At 33.2% G+C, this 23102-nt stretch overlaps 1 protein-coding gene across 3 annotated transcripts in view; it reads left to right on the forward strand.

The window, feature by feature from the left end:
• Positions 1-23102, forward strand: part of LOC128674064 (connectin-like) — a 235357-nt gene that overhangs the window by 79150 nt on the left and 133105 nt on the right. For all 3 annotated transcript variants that reach the window (XM_053752352.1, XM_053752353.1, XM_064436282.1), the window contains exon 2: positions 11306-11333. The gene's annotated coding sequence lies outside the window, so the exon portion shown is untranslated. The remainder of the gene's footprint in view (positions 1-11305; positions 11334-23102) is intronic.

Genomic DNA, 23102 nt, shown 5'->3' on the forward strand with positions numbered 1-23102 from the left:
ACCCAATATTTTTGTGTGATAGCCAAGTCGTTTTTGGTCGTCTTTTCAACACGATTTTCATACACACGTTCTGTCGTTCACTGAGGGTTAATTTTTTAAAAGAAAAGCAACCGTTGTTTTAATTGAACTCTTTGAACATATCAAATTTTATTAAAATCTTACATAAACAAGACTTTCTCATATATAATATTAGTATTGAAGTAGCGATATTTATGCCGGCGGTTTCATTAAAAAAAAAATTCGAAATTATTTAACAATATCAATGATCTTTCCATTCGACATAAACCAGTCCTGAATGAAATTGGTAATATCGTAACAAAAACATTATACATTGTAATATAAACACCAAGATAAAGTTTTAATAATGCGTGTTTACTATACCTACCTATAGATACGGGATACGAATAGAAACTTCGAGATCACATGTAAAAAGGTCGCCGGTATAAGAATTCCATATCAACGCGGTGTTTTCCTTAAACTTATTCCATATATCATTCGACGAGTTCTTCTTTTCTAGTGAGATAACTTTTGCTCACATGATTGTTATGTTAATGGCTTGTTATAGACTGAAGCTAAGGAGGCTTTATAATGTCAATAGCGGATAAAATATATCGATGAGCACAATTTCGTAGTGGTTAGCGCGCTCGGTCTGTGATAGTGGCGGTTAAGACCCTCTCACAATGGTCGGTCATTGGATGGGTGACCAAAATTATATTGAACTCATCCGTGTTTTGGAATGCATGTAAAGCCATTGCAAAGGCTTTACGTGCATTTATTTCGGCATTTCTTCTCAGTAGTGGTCGTTCCGAAATTCACCCCAGCAGGCCTACCATCAACTTGTACAGAATGATTCCAATGCAACTCAGTTCAATTTAGGAACCTAAAATGAATCGCATTCGTACAAAAAATTAAGTCGATGGTACGAATTTGCGTTGCAGTTCAGCTTAGGTCGTAAAGTGGATCGCGTTAAGAGATGTTGGTGAGCCCCCTGGGAAAGTCTAAATTTCTGAATAAATGATTTGAAGTTGAGTTTTAGGAAAACAAATGTGAGAGAGACAAGGTAATAAGATGAATGGAATGGAAGGAAACATAAAAAAAATAACAAATTGAAAATACATCTTACAAATGAAATGAACGTTTAAAATATTCTTGCATACATTTTCTTATTACTCAATCTGACACAAAAGAGAATAAAAAATTTTCCATGTTAATTATTTCAGGATGTCGTATCAAATGATTTTATTTGCATAATAAACTCTTTGTGTCTCTATAAGGCTCGGTTGCACCAGTTAACTTTGACGTTAACTTTAAACTGCGCGCTGCCGACGGTAAGACAAAAAACGTACTTCGCGTTATTCTCCACAGGTTAAAGTTAACGTCAAAGTATATGTATGTTAAATATTGTAGAATAAAACTTTCGTTGAATCCAATAAATACTCCATTTATATATATAATAGACGTAAGCGTTTAACTTTTTTATAATAAAATAACTCGCAATATCATAACAACTTCAAAGGCATTCAAAGCCGCACAAAAGTAATAGCTTTTCTTGTTGCGATTTATTTGCCAAGTTTCGGTAAAAAAAACAACGCGTATTATGCCACCAAGTTAAGGAGGGACAGAACTCACTCCTATTGGCGTAAGCTGGCGTCCTAGGCAAGCAACGAACGCGGCAATATAGCGCGATATTTGTCCCGTGTCTTACGCTCGCCTGGGAATTTTTAGATATTGTTTTTCCTTTTTCCTATGCATTTTTCTTGTTTATCTTCGAAATCCTTGTATTGATTAAATGATTGAATAACAATATAATTCCTAATACTTATGCTTTTCCTGTAGTAGGAACACAGTAGTAGAAAGTAGGACAAAAGCAGGGACTCAGAACATAAAATTCATACTTCCCAGTAGTGCAATATAGTGCCAAAAATATTAAAACTTTCGCATATAAGATATTCGTAGGAACTTAAAGCACAGAAAGTCGCAGTAGATAATCACACATACACGCCGCGCGTCGCACTGCGTAGTGCAGCAATCCGTCGCTCATCTAGAACGCTAACGTTAACAAACACAATTTTTCATCCCAATCATATTTTCCTTGTTATGTTGTTCTTTTGTACAAAAGGATCGGCAGCAACAAGAGACTCAAAATGAATACTTTTACGCGACTGTGAAAGAGATGTTGTTTCCAGGAACCAATCTTGTATGCACTTGCACTCCTAAAAATAAAATTTAATATTTCATAAGACATCTGTTTCAGTCTGACAATGTCTTTGTTATTAGATTAGCTGAAAAAAAAATCACATCTACTTAGGTATATACTTATTATTATTATAAAGAGTAACGTAAAGGTAAGCGTTTGTGACTTTGTATGTTTGGTATCGGATTGGCAGTTTCGGAGATTATCCGCCTGGTAATCCCCGAAACAAACATTAAAAAACATTAAAAAGGTACATTATCCAAGATTGCTATAGGCTATGCTATATTTTATCTCAAAATTCCCACAGAAATGAAGCCCCGGGCAATATCTAGTCTTGGTGTAAATTCGTAGTATATTTGCATTTTTATTATTTGTATACTTTTAGCACGTGTTTTTTTTTTTGTACAATTAATTGTGTATCGATAGTTTTATTTAAAAATAAATAGATTTCATAGCAATTTTCTTACGTACACAGAAAATTTTTCCATTCGTGAATGGAGCGTGATTACTCATTGAGAATGAAAACTCACGCCTCAATTTAATGAAGGTTCTAATACATTTTTGAGCGCAAATACAAGTCTTAATTTCTATTTAGGGCTCCGAAGTAAATGAGGAGAGCCATGTGAGCCATGTCCCATTGCTCAGTCGTACCGCGTTGCGACGATGCATCGACGACGTGAGTTGCACCACTTACTTAACTTTGACGTTGAATTTAATCTACGCATCGCTGACGTTTAGTTAAATTTCCAACGAATTTCAGTACTTTGCGTTTTTCTGCGCCCGGTTAAAGTTAACGTCAAAGTCGACCCTACCTACCTACCTACTTTTAGACATTCTGCTAGTTCACAATTTGCTGTATGATGAACGGAAGTGGATAAAAATTAACTTGCAAGATTTTGATCACAAATTCACATAGGTACAGGTGAAAATCTATACTATTATTATAAAGAAATAAGCGTTTGTGGGTTTGTATGTTTGAGGCGTATAATCATCGAAACTAACGAACTGATTCCAAAAATTCTTTCAGAATTAGAAAGGTACATTATCCAAGATTGATACTGGCTATATTTTATCTCAAAATTACCACGGGAGCGAAGCCCCGGGCAACATATAGTATGTAATAAAAGCTTGTTAAAATGAATACTGGGCTCTGAAATACATAAAGTGTCCTGACTGTCTATGGCTAAGGAATTAAATCGAAAAGCAATCAAGAGATTCACTTTTAATACTTGATGTGGTTTACATAGTATATAATAGTAAATATATGTCGGCACAATGTTAGGATTTGAGTATTATGGCCTGTATTACACAACTCTGATATCCAATAATGGTTGATGCTAAGCTTGGTAATTAATAATAATCCGTAATGTTGATATCTCACATAACCAATATTACATATAATCGCCATAGTTTGAGACATTAGATGTAAAACTAATTTTTTCTACAAAATATATAAGCATGCTACTTTTTAGGGGTCAAGGAAGTCAAGTCTCATATTCCACTATGTTACCTTGAATATTTCGATACCTTTATATGTTTTATATATATTTTACAATAAAATAAACCAACACTGTTTTTACCTTTGTATTTTTGAAGTGAAAACTTCTTTAGCGGCGTTGTGCACTTTTTGTGATGGGTAAAAAATGTTAAACTCGCGTCAGGACACGTGACTTGAAAATTGGTAAGACGTATATTATATATACAACGATAATATTCAAGTTTTCACTTCTGCCGTCGCTCCCGGAATGCAACCAGTCTTTCATTTTTAAATTATTTCACAATTACGCAATTCTTTACCACTATTCCTAAGTAACATATATGGTACATTTTATCCCGATATTCTCACCAAAGCAAACGGAGCTTTGCTTCGAGTTTGCTTTGCTTGAGTCGCAGCTAGCAATATAGCACACTATGCTTAGGATTAACATAGCCAGATAACTTAACCTCATCAAATTCAGACAAACGAAACACTTTCATAACTCCCTAAAGTCCCACTTTACCACAAGCATAAAGATAAACTCCACAAACGAAACATTTTACGAGTACCTGCCACAAGATCGCAAATCTTGCGAAACTGGAATGACACCAAGTCGTGGACAACTTTTACATTCGCCGCCATATTGCCGAATCGCTCCCTAGGGACCGCAGTGACAAAGTCGACTGTGCTCTTTATCCCCCATCCGCTGTCCCACATTGAAAAGACTGGATAGAGGAAGTGTCGTGAAATGTTAGCGGACATTATTACTAGTGTATCAGACGTATGAAGCTATGGTACGTATGAATATGCTATGGTATGAAGCTATGGTGTACTGGATAAGACGCCTGTGTATCGAAAGGTCCCAGGTTCGAAGTATTCGAACTGCCACATGAGTTGGTGTAACAATCTAACTGTGTGATGTGTAGTAATTTTCATCGACCACCACTTGATTCTGCTGAAGGAAAACATCGTGAGGAAACCTGCACTCTAGTCGATAATTTATCACCTAGTGTGTGAAATAGAGAATTGAGAAATACGACTCATCATCATCATCATCGTGTAGAGTGTGTTATTGCTAACACTGGTGTCAGATTTCATTAAAGGCATCTGACATGGCTTTTACTACTTTTACGACTTCCGTGAAGGAAAACATCGTGAGGAAACATGCACACTGGTTGATTATTAACTTGTGTGTGAAATGAAGAAGGCAATGGCAAACCACTCCATTAATAGTACCAAGAAAGTTTTTGCGTGTGTTTCATACCACGTAATGATCACGACCGTCAGCCATGAGGAAATACGACAATGAAGAGTGGGATACACCAGTCAACTTTGACGTTTACTATAACCCGCGCGTCACAGTCTGCGTTTATCTGCGTAGATTAAGTTGACTGGTATAACGCATCTTTAGTAATAAACTAGAACAAAAATATTAAAGAAGATATAAAAAGAGAGAAATTCATTGTCAAAGTTACGGTAACAGAAGGAATTCACTCATATAGTAGACCAAAAGGGGACAGACATGACAGAAACGGGCAAGCCAATTGTCCGACCAAAACCGCTTCCAATATGTCCGGTTTTTGTCCAACAGACAGCAATCGTGCTCCGTTGCAACGACGCAGCACGTTGTAGCTCCGTTGTTTTCCTTTGTTTTGATACCGATATACGTACGTTGACGTAAACTTCATATGATTTCTTCGATGTCTTTCGATGGACGTCAAAAAAAATCTCATAGATTGGTTTACTGTTGTGATGGATTTTTCGAATGTAAAGGTTTGTTTTTTTCTTTCGGCTCCTTGACTCCGATGCTCTTCGACCGCGGAAGAAACCTGCAAAACGAGTTATAAACGTACAAAAAAAGTATCTTAATAAAATTGTTTTAATGTAGATATTGCTATTTCGAATGTAAACGTTTTCGGACTCTTGACTTCGATGCCGACTTGCGATTGACTGCGGAAAAAATAATTTTCTGAAACAAACGTTTTGTTTTCTTTCTAATCCAAAAACAGGCTCATTTAGTCCACATGGGGTGATTTGGTTTGACCGTTGCCCTCTTTAGACGGACGGACGGACGGACATGACCGCAAATTGAACGTTTTAGACGGGGACGTGAAAGTATTTCAAGGCTGACCTATGTCGTATAATATTTGAATAGGGCCGCCTCATGTTTCCAACAAGTCAGAAAGCTTTTATAAGATAAATTTACTTGGGTATAACTTTTTACAGATAACTACCTAATAGAAAACAAAGTCGCTTTCCGCTATCTGTCTGTCCCTATGTTTGCTTAGATCTTTAAAACTACGCAACGGATTGTGATGCGAGTTTATTTTAATAGATAGAGTGAGGTACTTTTATATATTATTAGAAAAAAAAAACATTGTAAGAAACAATAACGGTAAGCCAATCTGGCATGATAGGGACCAACACTGTTCAAATGAGTTTCTTTCGGCATTTCTTCTCAGCAGTGGTCGTTCCGAAATGCCAGTAGTTTGTAGCTTGTGAGAAATAACTATAAATATAAAAATTGACGAGAAAAAGTGCCTGTGAAGGTCTAATTTCTGAATAAATGATTGGAATTTGAATTTGAATTTGGTAGAGTAGAAAGGTCAGTGATGATATTGAAGAGGAAGGTTTAATTTTCATTGTCATAAAGATCTCCTTTCTTGGATATTCAAGAGATGTGCGCAACACTGACAGATGACAGGCAACAACAGACTGTAAAATCATTGCCAAATGTAAAAAAAATAATGGTTACTTTTACGCAAACCCTGAGTTGTTGGGCCTCACAGCTCTGGATCTAAAGAGGAGTGTTCCTCTTTAGATCCAAGTGTGCAAGGACGAGAGATGCAAACAAAATTTGGATACTATGACGCGGCATCCACGTACCTAATGAGGTTGAAAACATTTGGGCGGAACCACAACACTTCTAAACTAAACAAACTTGTAAACCACAGAGGAACTCTAGTTCCGAACGTTATTGCTAGTAATTACATTAGATTTGAGTTTATAAATGAGTAAGAACTAACATATATCGTTAAAAAACTAATTTTACATATTTTTTTAAATCAAATGTGTTAAGACAAAAAATTATAGATAATTAAAATTTAAATAAATAAAGAACAAGTAAATTTTATATTTTAAAAATTTTAGTATAATAAATTATGTAAGTAATTGCACTGATAAAAAATCTATATGAAAATAATATATTCTTAAATATGGTGAGAGCCAATAATTAAGCATAATTTAACTCAAAACTGGGAAAGTACGAAATAATAAATGTGTTTCTGACAAAAAAAAAAGGTTTTTCAAGTAGAATCAAGATTATAAATTTCAATTAATACCTACCGGAAAATATCACAGGCAACAAATCGAAAATTGTAATTTACGATACTGCAAGTAGAAAAACCTCTTGCGTATACCGATAATATTATTACACCTTCGAATAATATTCAAATTATAAATAATAAATGGCGCCTAGTTTAGGCGGAAAGTCTACACAAAAAGTGCTTCTTCTTCTTCAATCTTCTTATCAAGATGTCAGATTATGTGAGCCTTTTGTAATTAAGAATTCCGGCAACCGCGACATTGGCGAAGAAAAGTAGGAACGCGAGCTCTGACGTTTTACATCCAATAAAGAAAAAGAGGCGACTACTACCTAAAAAAAATTATTACAACATAAAATTTTGCAAATATAAAAAAAATTACATTTAAAATAAATTAAGATTATACTAATTATAACAACATCGATGACGAAGTTTAAGTGATTTTTGAATTTAATAATCTTATGACGACAAGAAAGAAAAAAATGGACTCTCGTAAAAAAATATCAACTGACTCAGCATACATGTGTACAGACCATAGATAAAATTAATATGTTTCTTTTATCTATGGTACAGACTAAGTTAATTGATGTAAAACGATATGGTAATAGAAATACAGGGCTTTTTTTTATTATTTTATAAATATACCGGAAAAACAATCATCATAAGAGAGATAATTAATTTTAATGTAACAAATACAGCATAATATTTGAACTGGATTAAAAAATAGGACGTCAGTGGCCTTTGTAAAGCCATGTTGACATCCAAACGAAAAAAAAACCAAACAACCTTTGTTTTTACACTTTGAGCGCGGTGTTAAAAGTATGCTTTTCTGCATGACGGTGAAAGAAATGTTATTTTTACGCCTCGTGCTGATTAATAGCGTGTTTAATGGTCAGAAAATTTACATTACCTTCATATTGCTTTTCAGTTTATGACTAATAATATAAACGTGAAAGTTTGTGAGGATGAAAGTGTGTTTGTCATTTTGTCACGCAAAACTTGAGGGATTGTTATGAAGTTTGGTTGTTACCGTGATAAATGTACTTTTTATCCCGAAATTATCAAGGGAGCGAAGCCCCGAGGCGCAGCTAGTAATATATAAATAGATAGATAGATAGATAGATAGATCATTTATTCCTTAGAACATGGTGATACAAAGATGTTAAAGGCATAAGGTACAGCATATTCTGCCTATTTGGCGTAGAAATATTAAATTAACATGAAATAGGACACATTACATTTTACAGTACATTTTAAAGTTAAACATAAAAAAAAAAAAAAAAACATTAAATAAATCAAATAGGAATTACATTACAATGCGTCATCTGTTACACAATAATTTGTTACATTTTTTATTGTCATGCATTTGGTCAAGATTAGTAACATCATAACATTTATTACCAACAATTTCTATTTAAACATTTCCTTCGAATCATAGTAGCATTTATCTAAAAGCCAGCCAAATAATCTAAATTTAAAATTTTGGAAACTAGTGATTTCTCTAATTTCTTTTGGTAGGGTATTATACATTTTAATTGCCATACAATAAACATTGTCACTATAGATTTTTAGTCTATGGGTTGGGGTATACAGCTTAGTTGGGTTTCTGCTATGATCTTTATTACATACCTTGTCATGTAAAGGGAAGAAATGTGAATGTTGTCTTACAAATAGGCACATTTCAAATATATAAAGACAAGGCAGGGGTAAAATTTTTGCCTTTTGAAATAGAGGTTTGCAATGTTCTAGGTAGTCCACTCCGTGTATAATTCTCATGCACTTTTTCTGAAGAATAAATACTTTATTTACTTCAACTGAGTTACCCCAAATAATTAAACCGTATCGTAGTATTGATGCTACATATCCGTGGTAAGCCAGAAGGGCAGTTTCTTCTGAGGAAGTTGTTTTTAATCTGCGAAGAACATAGATAAAACTTTCCAGTTTCCCACAAATATTATCGATATGTTTTTTCCAATTAAGATTTTTGTCTATAGTTACACCTAAAAATAAGTTGTGGTCTACTTGCTGTATCATGTCGTTGTTGTACGTCGTATTAATTTGTATTGTAGTATTATTATAAGGGTGAAAATTCATTAATTTTGTTTTTCCTACGTTAATGTTTAATTTATTTTGCTTTAGCCAATTGTCAATATTTTTTAGTTCTAGGTTTATAACCATGTCCAAGTTTTCTACCTTTTTACATTTTATTATTAATGTGGTGTCGTCTGCGTAAAGTACAGAGTCATGATTTAGGCATTTGGGTAGATCATTTATGTAGAGTAGGAACAACAACGGTGAGAGCAGTCCACCTTGTGGTACCCCTCGCCTGTTGTTATACTGGAGAGGAGATTTGAATACAACTTTTGAGTTATTTATCATTTTTGACATCTCTGTATATTGTTGCCGGTCAGATAAATAGCTCTTAATCCAATCATTTGCGATGCCTCTAATTCCATATTTATTTAATTTATTCAATAATATGTCATGGCAAATAGAATCAAAAGCTTTGGACATGTCTAAAAAGACACTTGCAACAGACATATTTTTATCTAGGGCTTCTGATATCATTTTAACTAAAGAGAAGCAGGCTACTGCCGTGGACATATTTTTGCGAAATCCATATTGATTTGCTACTAATAAATTATTTTTTTCTACAAAGTCATAGATTTTATCCCGCATTGCCATTTCAAATATTTTTGATAAGATGGGCACAAGTGTTATTGGCCTAAAATTACTGAGTTCGCTTGTGTCACCTTTTTTGAATAGTGGTATGACTCTAGATTTTTTTAGAATTGTCGGAAATATACCTTGTTCAAATGAGCAGTTTATAATATGACAAAGGGGTTGAGCAATGTATGGTGCACATTTTTTTATTAATTTGGTGTTGATTTCATCGTAGCCGGCAGAGGGGGTGTTTTTCAATGATTGAATAATTTTTATAATGTCTTGAGGGTCAAGTGGATTTAAGAATGTACTATGTGTAGGAGTGTTTGTGTCAGGGTATGTATGTTTTTCGTTACTGTTATTATTTGTTTGTGGTGTTACGTTAACAAAAAAATTATTGAATAGTTTACAGATCTCTGTTGGATGTGTCACCTTTTTACCGTTAGCATTTATTTCTTTTATGTCAGTTCTTTGTTCCGTAGTCTTGTTTTTAATAATGTTCCATGCCGCCCTACACTTATTCTTTGATTTTAGTAGCATGTTTTTGTTATTTATGCGATGTGATGCGTTTATGCACTTCCTTAATATTTTTGCATAGGTCAAGTAGTCCTGTTTCTTTTTTTTCTTATTACTAGGGTCTAATTGGTAATTATAGTAAAGTATTCTTTTTTTTATAAAACATTTCTTTATTCCTTTTGTAAACCATCTGTTTTTTATTGGTTTCAGATATTTTTTAACACGTATAATCGGAAAACAAAGGTCAAAAAATAATTTGAGATAGTCATGGAACATTTCACAAGATTTATTACAGTCTGTTTCAGCGATGACGTCACTGAAAGATAGAGAAGCTATACATTCACAGAATTTGTTTATGTTATGTTGACTAAAGTGTCTTTTTTCCTCAAAGTAATAACACTTGCCACGTGTGGTTCCAGCATTATTTCGTTGACTTTCAGGTATGCGAAAAGAGACTGACTGTCCAGTATCATGGTCGGATAGTGCTAAGTTATGTGTTTTACTACTAATGTTTGGCAGCGGAATGTTAGTAGCTATCTGATCTATACTTTTCAATTTTCTTGTAGGTACATTTATATGGATATTAATGTTATAGTTACTGAGAATGGAAATAAGTTCGTTTGATGCTTTCGACTTTATTAGAACGTCTATATTCCAATCACCACAGACCACAATGTGCTTATCATTGTTATGTGTAGCTTTATTAAGAAGAGTTTTCAATTTATTTAAAAAAATATTAACATTTGAATCTGGTGTTCTATAGATGCATAGAATTATGAGTTTAAAATTTATTAATTCAATTCCGCAACATTCGAAAACAGAATCGCATGATAGTTGTGTAGTATATTTCAGGGACCTATATTCAATTTCATTTTTTACATGTAAATGTAAGGTGTATACCTAAACAACAGTTAAATACCTTACATTATACTTACTTATATATAGTCTTTAACAATATACATCCAAGAAAAATCTCTGTTTAATATTTATTTGTGAATTTGGTAACGTTTATTTGATATTAAAATTTAAATCAACTTCATCATTTTATCCCTTTTCCGTCTACTGCTGAATATATATCTCTTTTCGCATAATAAATGTTAATTATTAAATATTATATTCTCTTTATTTCAGATCAAAAGACTTGCTGTAACCACATGAGGTGAGAAAATGTACAATTTTTTAAACAATTTTCTTAAAGAAGGCAAACTTTACGCTGACTCCGGGTTTCGAGGGCTCATGGCTTGGAATGTAACTAACTAAACTAATACAGGAAGATAAGATAAAAACACGGTTCTGCGACAAAATATTGCAAAGTCTGCTGCACTGCACATAATCACTTCTTTGTCGGAGGTAAATCTAAAAGGCTGCCTGCAACTTTGCTCGTGTTTTGACATGTAGTCCGGGAGCTAGACGTAGGAAGTTGTCTATTGTTCGATGCCAGCTAATAACCTTGCCATACCTTACGTCTGAAATGACAATGTTTTTTATGAACACAAAATACTTAAATGCGTCTACAGGAAAACAAATAGTTGATAATAATAATAAATATATACACTAGGACAAATCATACAGATTGAGCTAGCACCAAAGTAAGTTCGACACTTGTGTTATGGGATACTAACTCAACGATACTATATTTTCAAGTAAATATATAGATAAACATCCAAGACCCGGGCCAATCAGAAAAACATCATTTTCCATCATGACCCGACCGGGGATCGAACCCGGGACCTCTCGGTTCAGAGGCAAGCACTTTTTTACCACTGCGCCACCGAGGCAGTCATCCGTCGAGGTGATGAACCGGGAAAATTATAATTAATAATGAGAAAAATGTCACGGGCAATTGCAGGTTAGGGCTTAGTTTCAACCACATGCTTCGACTAGTATGTGGATGAAACTATTTACGTTAGTTTATTTTACAAAATATCGTTTCTATATTTTACACCAAATCTTGAAGACCACAACCGAAAATGATTATTAATAATGTGAAAAATTCACGCGGGAAAAATTTCGGGCAATTGCTAACAGGTCGACGATACATGTAAGTAATAAGTACGTTATTTGCTTTTACATAATATTGTTTTAATATTTTGAACCAAACCAAAAGACAACAAGAAACTTAACGTATAATTTCAACAATCTCATCAAGTTTCCAAAGAGACCATAACAAAAGCGAACCTTAAATCTTCCAACTATTCTTTTGACCATTCAATCAATTGAACCCGATTGATTTATGTGACAAAAAATAGCTGAAGGATACCTGGAAATACCTGGGAACATTACTCAGAAGATAAAGTATAAATTTCTCAAAGTCGTAGTAAATTATAGGAATAAGGAAGATAATTAAAAGTTACGATGATGTTAGAGAATCAAGTAATCTAAGGACAAGGAAGTTTTTTTTAAAAATAAAATTAGTAATTTTTTGGTTAAATTGTAAAGTAGCTAACTGATGAATGGTTTGAAATAAATTTGTTGTTTCTCAGGATAACGTTAATCGACTGAGCAAGCGAAGCGAGCGAGGTTTACAATACATTTTTGTATGTATTTGAGTATGTTTGTAACGCGATAACTTTCGAACCATTGGTCTGATTTTGATGAAATCTGTCAATAGAATTTTTAAGTTCGTAGGGCATCAAAATCGATTCAGTCGTTATTGAAATATTCACAATTTTGTAAAAATGTATTGTGTTCGTGAGGTCTCGGCGAACAACTGTTAATTAAATCTGTTAAATATTGGAAAAACCTCTAAAAATTAAATATATCAAACAATTTTTTTTATAATTTCTATTTCTATTATCAGTCGCGCCTATGGGACATTAAATAGTATGTTTAGCAAATAAGTTTCTGTTGTCATGCTCGGAGTTCGACCTTTGTCACATCCTACATCATCCATTAATGCCACTGCAGTATGTCAGTATGAATTAATATCATACCTTATTTAAAAACAATTGATAAAATTGTAATGTTGGAAATTTTGTATCTGTAACATCTCTTGTTTTTTTTTTCATAAGCGGAGATAGGATGGAATAAATTGATACACTATTCCTATCTAAAACTTGAGCCTTGAATTTGTTTCTCCATTTTGATATCGCAAGATTTTTTTTCGATCGTTTTTGTCAGGAAAACAATGTCTGGATTGGGGAAAATGATATGAAAGCAACTACTTATTTTACTATCATCTTTTATGTCACACAATAATGCAGGTATAACGGTATACCTCCATATTTATTCTATAATAGAAAAATCATGACAGAAGCTCGTGGTCAGTACGTGGAATAAATAAATAACAAATAAATATATTAGGACAAATCACACACAGATTGAGCTAGCCCCAAAGTAAGTTCGAGACTTGTATTATGGGATACTAACTCAACGATAATATATTTTATAACAAATACATATATAGATAAACATCCAAGACACGGGCCAATCAGAAAAAGATCATTAACAATAATTTTCAAAATCGCTAATCAATTCATATCAGCTTCCTTGCAAATGACGTTGACAAAGCGCTTACCAACTAATCCAAAGCAGGAGTTAATTAATTAACCATATTGACTTTGATATGTTACATGACTTACTGAGCTGACTTACTGAACCATACGCTTGGAATGGTTGTATGATTATCAAAATTGATAGAGCTACAAACACCGCTATATCTTCAGTTTTAATCATACAAGAAATTCCTCTTCATAATTCTACCTCATACACTCATTCCATGTCTGTTGAAGCGGTCAGGTTATGGAATCTACTTCCAATTAGTATACAGGAGTCAAAGCAATTTCGGACGTTAAGAAAAGGGTTAAGGAACATCTGCTTTCTGTTTCATCCTATTACATTATAGTTTTATATATTTTAAAGAAAACAAAATACTTACACTTCCGTCTCTTTACATACTTGAGGTAGCAACATTTGTGAAAACCAATGCTCATTTATTCCCTCGTCTAGCTGATGTTGTATTGAGGAATCATCGAGATGTCTATCGATTATGCATGCACCCATCAAAAACTGCTTTACTCGGTAATAGCATACTAATGTATGGCACCGAAAACTTACAACAAAATTCGAAATCAATATAAATGCTTAAATTTAAATCTATTTAAAAGGCACCTGAAGTCTTTATTAACTGATAAATGTTATTATACTTCAAATGATTTCTTTAATGATAAACTCGGATAGAATTTAGTGCTAGTATACATTATAATTCTTTTTTTTTGTTATTTGTAGTGGACAGCATGCTCCTCTTTATTTATTTATATTTGCATACCTATATTCGGTAAAACATGTAGGTTTAATTCATTTTGACATCAATTTGTATATTTGTAATATGTTTTTGGCAAATGTTTTTTTTTCTTTCTTTATATTTACTTATTTATTATATGTAGTTCTTATACATTATATTATACATTATATAAAATATTTAAGTTTATTGTATCTTCTTCTTTTTTGTACACGCCAATGCCAATTTTTTTCCCATTCTTCTTTCGCGGGTCTAATGGAAGTCTGTAGAAATAAGGAGTACCTTTGTACTTAGTTTCCTATTTGTAAGTTTTATATTTACATTGTTATGTTGGGTACATGAATAAATAAATAAGAAAGAGTGTAAAGTAGACCTGGAAAAGTTGACCGTTTGGACAAGTAAACTGATGATAAAGAATATCGATCATTCCGGAGTGTAAGAAATTCACTAGATGAAATAACAGAGCGCTACAAGTCTTCCGTTCCTCATCGTGTGGGCGGATTTTTTTTTATTAATGAAACAAATTATTCAAGGGAACACTTATGCGAAGTATCTGGGTAGAACGCACAACGGACTATTCCTATAAGGATTTCGTTTTTACCTATTGCGGTATGAAACCTTAAAAAAAATATCGGTTGTTGATTGTCTCAAAAGTTTTTTTTGACTTGGTTTTTTTAACATTACAGTCTGGTGGATTTCCGATAAAAAATATAAGTCAAATATGAAAACAAAACAAACCTTGATATAACCGCCCTAACCCCTTTCGTCATTGAGCAATATGATAATTCCGATTTAATGAAATCTTTTATTCATAAGGAATTTATTCGAACTCCTTCGATGTCATGAAAAAAAAAATAATTGGTTATTTCCACCGTCCCAACAGTTTCCGTTTGAATATTTTTTAAAAATATTACGTTTATTTTCTTGGCTCCGATGGATGAAGTGTTGATTTGCACATTATTCTTTATTACGCAATATTTTAAGCTGTTGCCGAGGAGCTGTATCGTATTTATATAATAGCTGTAACCCGCGATGTTACCCACGTAAGTATTATTTAAGCACGCACTCTATAAAGCACCATTAACTATCAGACTTTTTGACCAAATCTTTCGGGAATCGCGTTTCGGTTTTAAAAATTATTATAAAATTGGCCTATAAATCAATTAACATAACTGTACATAATTAAATATTGTTATGGAGCGAGGTAAGTGCTTTATTTATTTATTTATTTATAAGACTTTATTGTTCCAAGTAAAAACATACTTATAAACAAATGGCGAACTTAATGCTATAAGCATTCTCTCCCGGCTAACCATTAGGAGAAACAGAGAAAAGTTGTGCGGCGCAAAAATATCAAACACAAATAAGCACTACCACATACTAAAATACAATAATAACTACCTATATAAAATATAAATATAAATAGCAAAGCATATATACATAAGACTACATATATATCAACATATGAATACATACAAACCAAAATAATAAAAATTATGTCCAAGAAATACAGATAAAAGCTAAACAGAAAAGAGAAAATCAGGATTTATTTCAGCTTTAGTGATTAATATTTTCGAATGAATAAAGATGCAATAGACAAATTAGGTATCGAAATAAAAACCTGAATGAGGAAGCAACGAGAGGAAACTCCTTAACGGTTTACTGTACAGACAGATATATTTTTATCACGACTTTAATGTGATAAGAATTCAAAAATGTTTTTTTTTGTAAAGAATTAAACTCTTATTTAAAATATTTATTTAAAAGACATCTAGCTTTATTAAAGGCATATTTTTTATAACTCCCGAGCTTCTTAATAAGTTTATTTATTAATGTAACGATCGTCACTTAGCGAATCGTTGAGTTTTAATGTTTTCGAAATGTATTTAAGTGTGATTTGGACTGTCCATTAAAAAGTTTGGTATTGTCTTGACGATTTTCCGACTCACAGTTATGTGAGTTCAAATAACTGTTTAAGTACTTCGAAACATTAATTGCTGAAATGGGTGCAATAACTGACTGCCTTATTTAAAGCCTTAGCCCATTTAAAATTCAATAAAATAGAAAAAGATTTACTGGTCACAGTCTGTTAGTAAATTTTCGTAGCTACGCCGCTTCACCGATTTCGATATGAGGTTTTAAACGACGGCTAATGACGAAGCGATCAACATGGCCGTATAAGGTTCGAACACCGTTTGAATAGCAATTCTGACTCGACAAGATGAAGAACCAGTTTCCATGTTTCGTACTTATACATATTATAGTTTCTAGATCAAAATTCAATCGTAGATTATTTTTTCAAATATGACTTTACTGATAAGCATGAAGTGTGAAGGTAATGCCCATAATAACTTAGTGCGTAGTGCAAATTTGCTAATTATATCTCAACATCGAGGCGATTCGCAGTGAGACGCACCTAACCGTGCGCCATTGTGACGCATCGACTACCACAGCTTATTGTGATCGGTTCGCTGCGTCCTTCAAATAGTCAACTCGATAGTGAGAAGTGAAATGAAAACCCATACGTCTCCCTCTGTTGTGTGTCAAAGCCGAGTTCTACTTGTGTCCAAGGGCCACTCGCAAAAACTAGAATGAACGTCTTGCAGTACAAACTTAACACTTGACAATAATCAGTGCAACGAAAGGAAATCTACATTTAAGTACGAGTAACTCTCGCACTTTACAATAATCTGAAAACGATCCAGGCTTTATTATATTAAATCTTTTTTTGTTATTGTTAAATAAAAAAAAATAGTTTATTAAAAATATATGTGTGTGTATACTTTTTATTTAAATAATACAGAGGCAAATACAAACTGTAACGCTTGAAATTTATATTTACATAAGCGGAAAAGCTTAAACTTCGAGCCTTTTCGTAAGCTCAAACATGCCAAATTGCAATCACGTAACATGCAATGTTCTATTCAATGGAAAGCTGTTTTAATAGAAATAGTCAAGTCTAAAGTATAAAAGCTTTACTTTTATAGATATTAAGTTATGACAGTGATCAGACATTGAGGTAGGTGTTTCATACTGGCTGCATCCCACGGTAATGACGACCTCGGTGGCCTAATGGTTATCATACCGGACTGCTACACTGGAGGTCCCGGGTTCGATCCCCGGTCAGGTCAACATGGAAATTGATCATTTTTCAGATTGACCTGGGTCTTGGATGTTTATCTATATACGTTATAGAATATAGTATCATTGAGTTAGTATTTCATAACACAAGTTTCGAATTTACTTTGGGGCTAGCTCAATCTGTGTGATTTGTTACTATATATTTATTACCCGCGAAGATTTGGTTTCAATTTTGAGCATTCACAATTTCTTATTCTCACACAAAAATCATATGTTTCACGAGCGCTGTCGGGAAAACTTAAACGGGTGCGCTTAATGGAAAATGATGTGGTGATTTTAATTCACAAACCCTTGGCGTGATGGATGAAGGCTCCAGGTCTATTCATAACATTATTAGTTCCACTAGATGGTTGTTGCGTCATGACGATAGATTAATTTGGTTGTTCACTTTTGTTCCCATTTCTTTTATCGTCTATATGTTTGTTTGTTCTATTTTTTATCTAGACTAACTTTACAGGTTTCTTCGCAGATGCGCGCACTTTTCCTGTCATAATTTTAAGTTAAATAATGCTTTTTTTTTATTACAAATAACTAGCATTCAAAACTATATTTCAATTACTTATTACGAAATCACTCACGTAGGTAACCTTAAAACAATTTTTCGATAATTTTGTAATCTTATTTTTAAAATAAATCAAATTCAAACCTAACCAAAACTTCACTCATAAATAAATTCAACTCGAAAATAAGTGAAATAAAAAATTAAGTACCTTTTTAAAGGCTTTTTAGAGCGATGCCCGCTGCAATATGCCCAAAATGCTTATGCCGGCTCCACACTGTCGTCGAACACACAGATACCGACGCAATGAGAAACAAGCAATGTAGATACCAAATCCACGAAAAGTTTGGCAAACAATTCGACGACAGTGTGGAGCCGGCACTATATTATCGAGGTTAATATATAAGTATGTGCTTACATTGCTAAATACATATGGAAATAATATGCTAAAGTGTCGTTCGCAGCGTTTCGGCCGCTGCGGGCGCGCTGTCATTACGATCCGTAAATTTTCTCGAGGAAGGAATAATTTCCAAAATCAACCATTCACAAAATTGACATTACTATAGTATAAATTATTAATATTATAGTCAGATAGTAAAACTAATTCTTGTCTTTATTAATATTTGAAAAATTGTAATGACATCGACATGACCGCAGCGGTTTAAACACTCTAAGAAACACCCTAAAGAAGATTCCAATCCTTTGATCACGTATTTCAAAAATACTGGTCAAGACCAGTATTTTTGAAATACATTAAAAATACTGAGAGGAAGCTGATGACAGTTGTTTGTTTAAATGTTGAAAATATGTACATAAACCATCACATATAAATAAAGCATACAAAATTACCAACGTTGAGCATTTGAATCCATATATAATATTAATTAATTGTAGACTTTGAATTAGTTTAATTAATTGGCGAAAAAGATAATAAAATAACACTGATTTAGTACTAAACTACAAAATCTATAAATATAATATTACTAGCTGTTTTCCCGCGCCCACGTGTATTATCAAACACCATCATAGTTATTCATTCATTCATTCATTCATTCCAAACGGGGATCATTAACTGCACATTTCATAAAAATCGATCCAAACGGTTTAGCCGTGAAAACGGAACAGATAGACAGATACTTTCGCATTTATAATATTCGTATGGATTGTCTTCTGCTGATATTCATGTGACCTTTTATTGAATAGTCTTAATTGGATCTTAATTAATTAGAGACTTATTTTCAAATTTCAATTGGGAATTTCAAGATAAAATGTCTTAATTTAGTTTTAGAACTCAAACTGATTAATATTCGGAATATACGGCAATGTAGCTGTGAATATAAAGAAAACACATAGAAATTAGGTATATATTACATTTTAATTTTGTCTATTATATATTTATTTAAAAAGTTTACATACAAATTTGTAGTACCTTTGTACTTTCAATTTGTTAGTTTTATACTGTTATGTCGTATTGATAAATAATTTAGAAAAACAGTCATAACGACAGATCTATCCCATTGAGGGATCTCTTCCAATTATTAACCGTTATGCATAAGGGACGGACTAAATAATAAATAATAAATATATTAGGACAAATCACACAGATTGAGCTAGCCCCAAAGTAAGTTCGAGACTTGTGTTATGGGATACTAACTCAACGATACTATATTTTATAACAAATACATATATAGATAAACATCCAAGACCCGGGCCAATCAGAAAAAGATCATTTTCCATCATGACCCGACCGGAGTTCGAACCCGGGACCTCTCGGTTCAGAGGCAAGCACTTTACCACTCCGCCACCGAGGTCGTCAATAGAAGCTGTGCTATGATGTGCTAACCGAAGCTAAGGGTGGATTGCGCCTAAGAGTCAAACAACAAATAGATTTTCATTTGTCAAAACAAAGCAATTTTCACAAACGTAATTCTATTACTTGCTTGAAACTTAGCTCCATTAAACATTGCGTAACAGAACACTAGTCAAAATTTAATCCTACCATCTGACACCAGTGTAACCAATAACACTTGATAAAAAAAAACGGGTTGCACTCTGGAAGTGGCAGCAGACGTGAAAACTTGAATATTAACATTGTGCATTTTTAACGTCTTAAAAATTTTTGATCAGGGTCTGTCTTGACGCGAGTTAAACATTTTATACCCATCACAAAAATTGCACACGTCGGTAAAGAAGTTTCCACTTCAAAAACCGAGACCGACTGAAAAACGAAACTGTAAAAATATTTAATTTACGCCGTTTGGATACTACTGTGTTATTTTGAATTCTGTAGAATAAACAGATAATTATCTTTTTGAGAGCAGTTTGAACAGGCTCGACGGATCCTTTTAAAAATATCACACCAATATCCGATCTTATTTCAAGATTAAAGAGTAAATCTAAGTTTAATTTGATACCCTTGGAAATTAAGGTATCAAAAGTCTGGTAATGATTACGGAGCAAAATTCATTAATACCCATAAACAGAGTCCTTCGTTTTCCTACAAGGACCTATTTAAATTGGTCGTGTTAAAATTCAGATTTACTGCCTACAATAAAGACCCTAATATTAAAATATTCCAGTTGCGGAATATTGTAAAAATAATATTTGTAATAGTATTACAAATGTGAAAGTTGGTCTATCTGTCTTTTCCGCTTTCACGGCTAAACTACCGGACTGATTTTGATGAAATTTTGCTAGTAATGAAATAACCTCGTTCCAAACCAATTTTGTGATAATTATGTGGAAGAGACGACCAAACACGACTTAATTGGTTATCATACTAAAATATTACAATTGTAAACAAGTTAATCACAAAAAATAAATATAATTGTACGGTCAGAAGTAACTATTCTACGCTGACGAAATCGCGGGTATAGATAGTAATGTATAGTAACAAACAACAAACAATAGTAACAAACAAATATGATTGTTCGTTTCATTGTTAAAATTTAGTTTGAAAATCATGTGTGACAAGCCTGGACTTGACTACAGGATTATAGACTCATAAGTCACTGAGACTCATCACGTTTATGAGAACCATAATTAATCAACATCTCACATCCTGCGAAGGATGCGAATTCGATGACACCGCCGGAAGGAAGTATCTGTTATATACGACGTCGTAATCCCGAAGGACAACACTAGTCACTTTGATGGTTGTAAATTCATCTAGGTCACGTCACAGTCCACAGTTACAGGCTAGCGGTTGTTAAGGGCATATTCACCTGAATAGTCTGATTGACCGAGCGGACGAAGCGAGCAAGCTATACAAATCAACTTGGGGCAAAAATACATTTTTGTAACGCGATAACTTTCGAACGGTTAGTCTGATTTTGATGAAATTTAAAATGTATATAGGATCTGTCAATAGAATTTAATTTTGTGGGGCAACAAATTCGATTAAGTCGTTTTTGGAAATATTCACGATTTTGTAAAAACTCGTCAAAAATTTATTATGTTCGTGAACGACTTCCTACAGATTCCTGTCTATTTACGAATACAAAAGTACTTTTTTTCATACTAATCCATACTAATATCATAAAAAGTAAATATTATATTTATCAACCTCGGTGGCGCAGTGCTGGCGCGTTGCTGACGTTTAAACAAAATGGCGTCCTTTGCGTTTTTCTGCGCACTTTAAAGTTGACGTCGAACAATGTTTTAGTTTGGTCATTAAAACATAATTCAATTCGTTGTCAGCGTATATTTGTTTGTTAATTACTACATACCGCCGAAACTCTCCAAAACGAATGAAGTTTGTGGTATTGTTATGTTAGTCTTGTACTGTTTTGGCTCAGTGCCCATTGGCAACATTAGTAGGCAAACAGGTGTACTCACTCAAGCTTAGCTTAATTATTGGATATATGATCAACTAATCTAACTTTTGTACACTTTTTATGAGTACCTACATGATGAGTGTTTTTTTTTTTTTCACTTTGTAGTGTGTGGTCCCGCCCCAGAATAAGACCACTCCTCAATATCCTCCCATTGATGTCGTACAGTCAACAGCACTTAAAGTTATCCTGCATCATCAATCAAGATTGCAATGAATTTGGGTAGGTTGATGTACTGACGACTGTACGAGGCGACTAAGACACATATGCCTTAACAGCTGATAGGAAATAATTGCATCCCGAAAGAGGGTTGACGTCAGGTAGACAGTAGGTTGTAAGCCCAAATTTTCAAAATGTAACATTTTATTTTTTACGTCACAGCTATGAATGTAACCGGGAACACAAGAGGATGAGAGAGAGACTTTGTTTGTGTACACCGTTTCATAACAGCTGTAATGATACAAATGAAAAAAAAAAAAACTAATAATTCAAAATGACCGAGGCACTTAATTCAATTTCGATTGCGAATATGAGAGTATTCAGGTGAATATCAATTAAGTCAGGTCTAATGCTAAAACTATACGAAATTGACAGACGATATTTCTAAAAATATTGATATCAGAATTGGTATATTGAATTCTTAATAGAGAGTACTTCGGCTGGTCTGTCCTAAATTAAAAATCCATATTAAAAATGTATGAATAGATGAGAATATTTGACAAGACGTATATTTTTACTATGGAAATAGATATGCATGCTCCATAGCCGAAAAGCATGTATGATATTAGATAGGATCGTGGCAAATAGAAATATATCATCTCTCCACAGGAAACTCTGCGTTGACGCAACGGAGCAGTGAAGCTGCTCACTTAAGGAACTAAAACATGCTAAGGAATAATTACATAGAATTGTTGTTAAACATAATAATTTAATAAACACAAACGCTTTCTATTGTTGATTTTATATGATATTAAATAAGTCTTTCGTAATTTAACAACAATATTTTTGTTTGTATATCAACATAAACACCAATAAGAACAGCTGTTGAAGATACTGGCAGCAAAATTAATAAAAACTTATTATTCAAAGTTCAATTCAAACAATTCGAAATATAAATTATCATTGTAGGATTTATTATGAAATTGGTGACTATGAAACTTAAAATAAAACGTAGGTAGTGATAATAACCATCTTTGATGAAGCTTGAATATATTT

The sequence above is a fragment of the Plodia interpunctella genome, chromosome 12, assembly GCF_027563975.2.
Source record: "Plodia interpunctella isolate USDA-ARS_2022_Savannah chromosome 12, ilPloInte3.2, whole genome shotgun sequence".
Lineage (NCBI taxonomy): Eukaryota > Metazoa > Arthropoda > Insecta > Lepidoptera > Pyralidae > Plodia > Plodia interpunctella.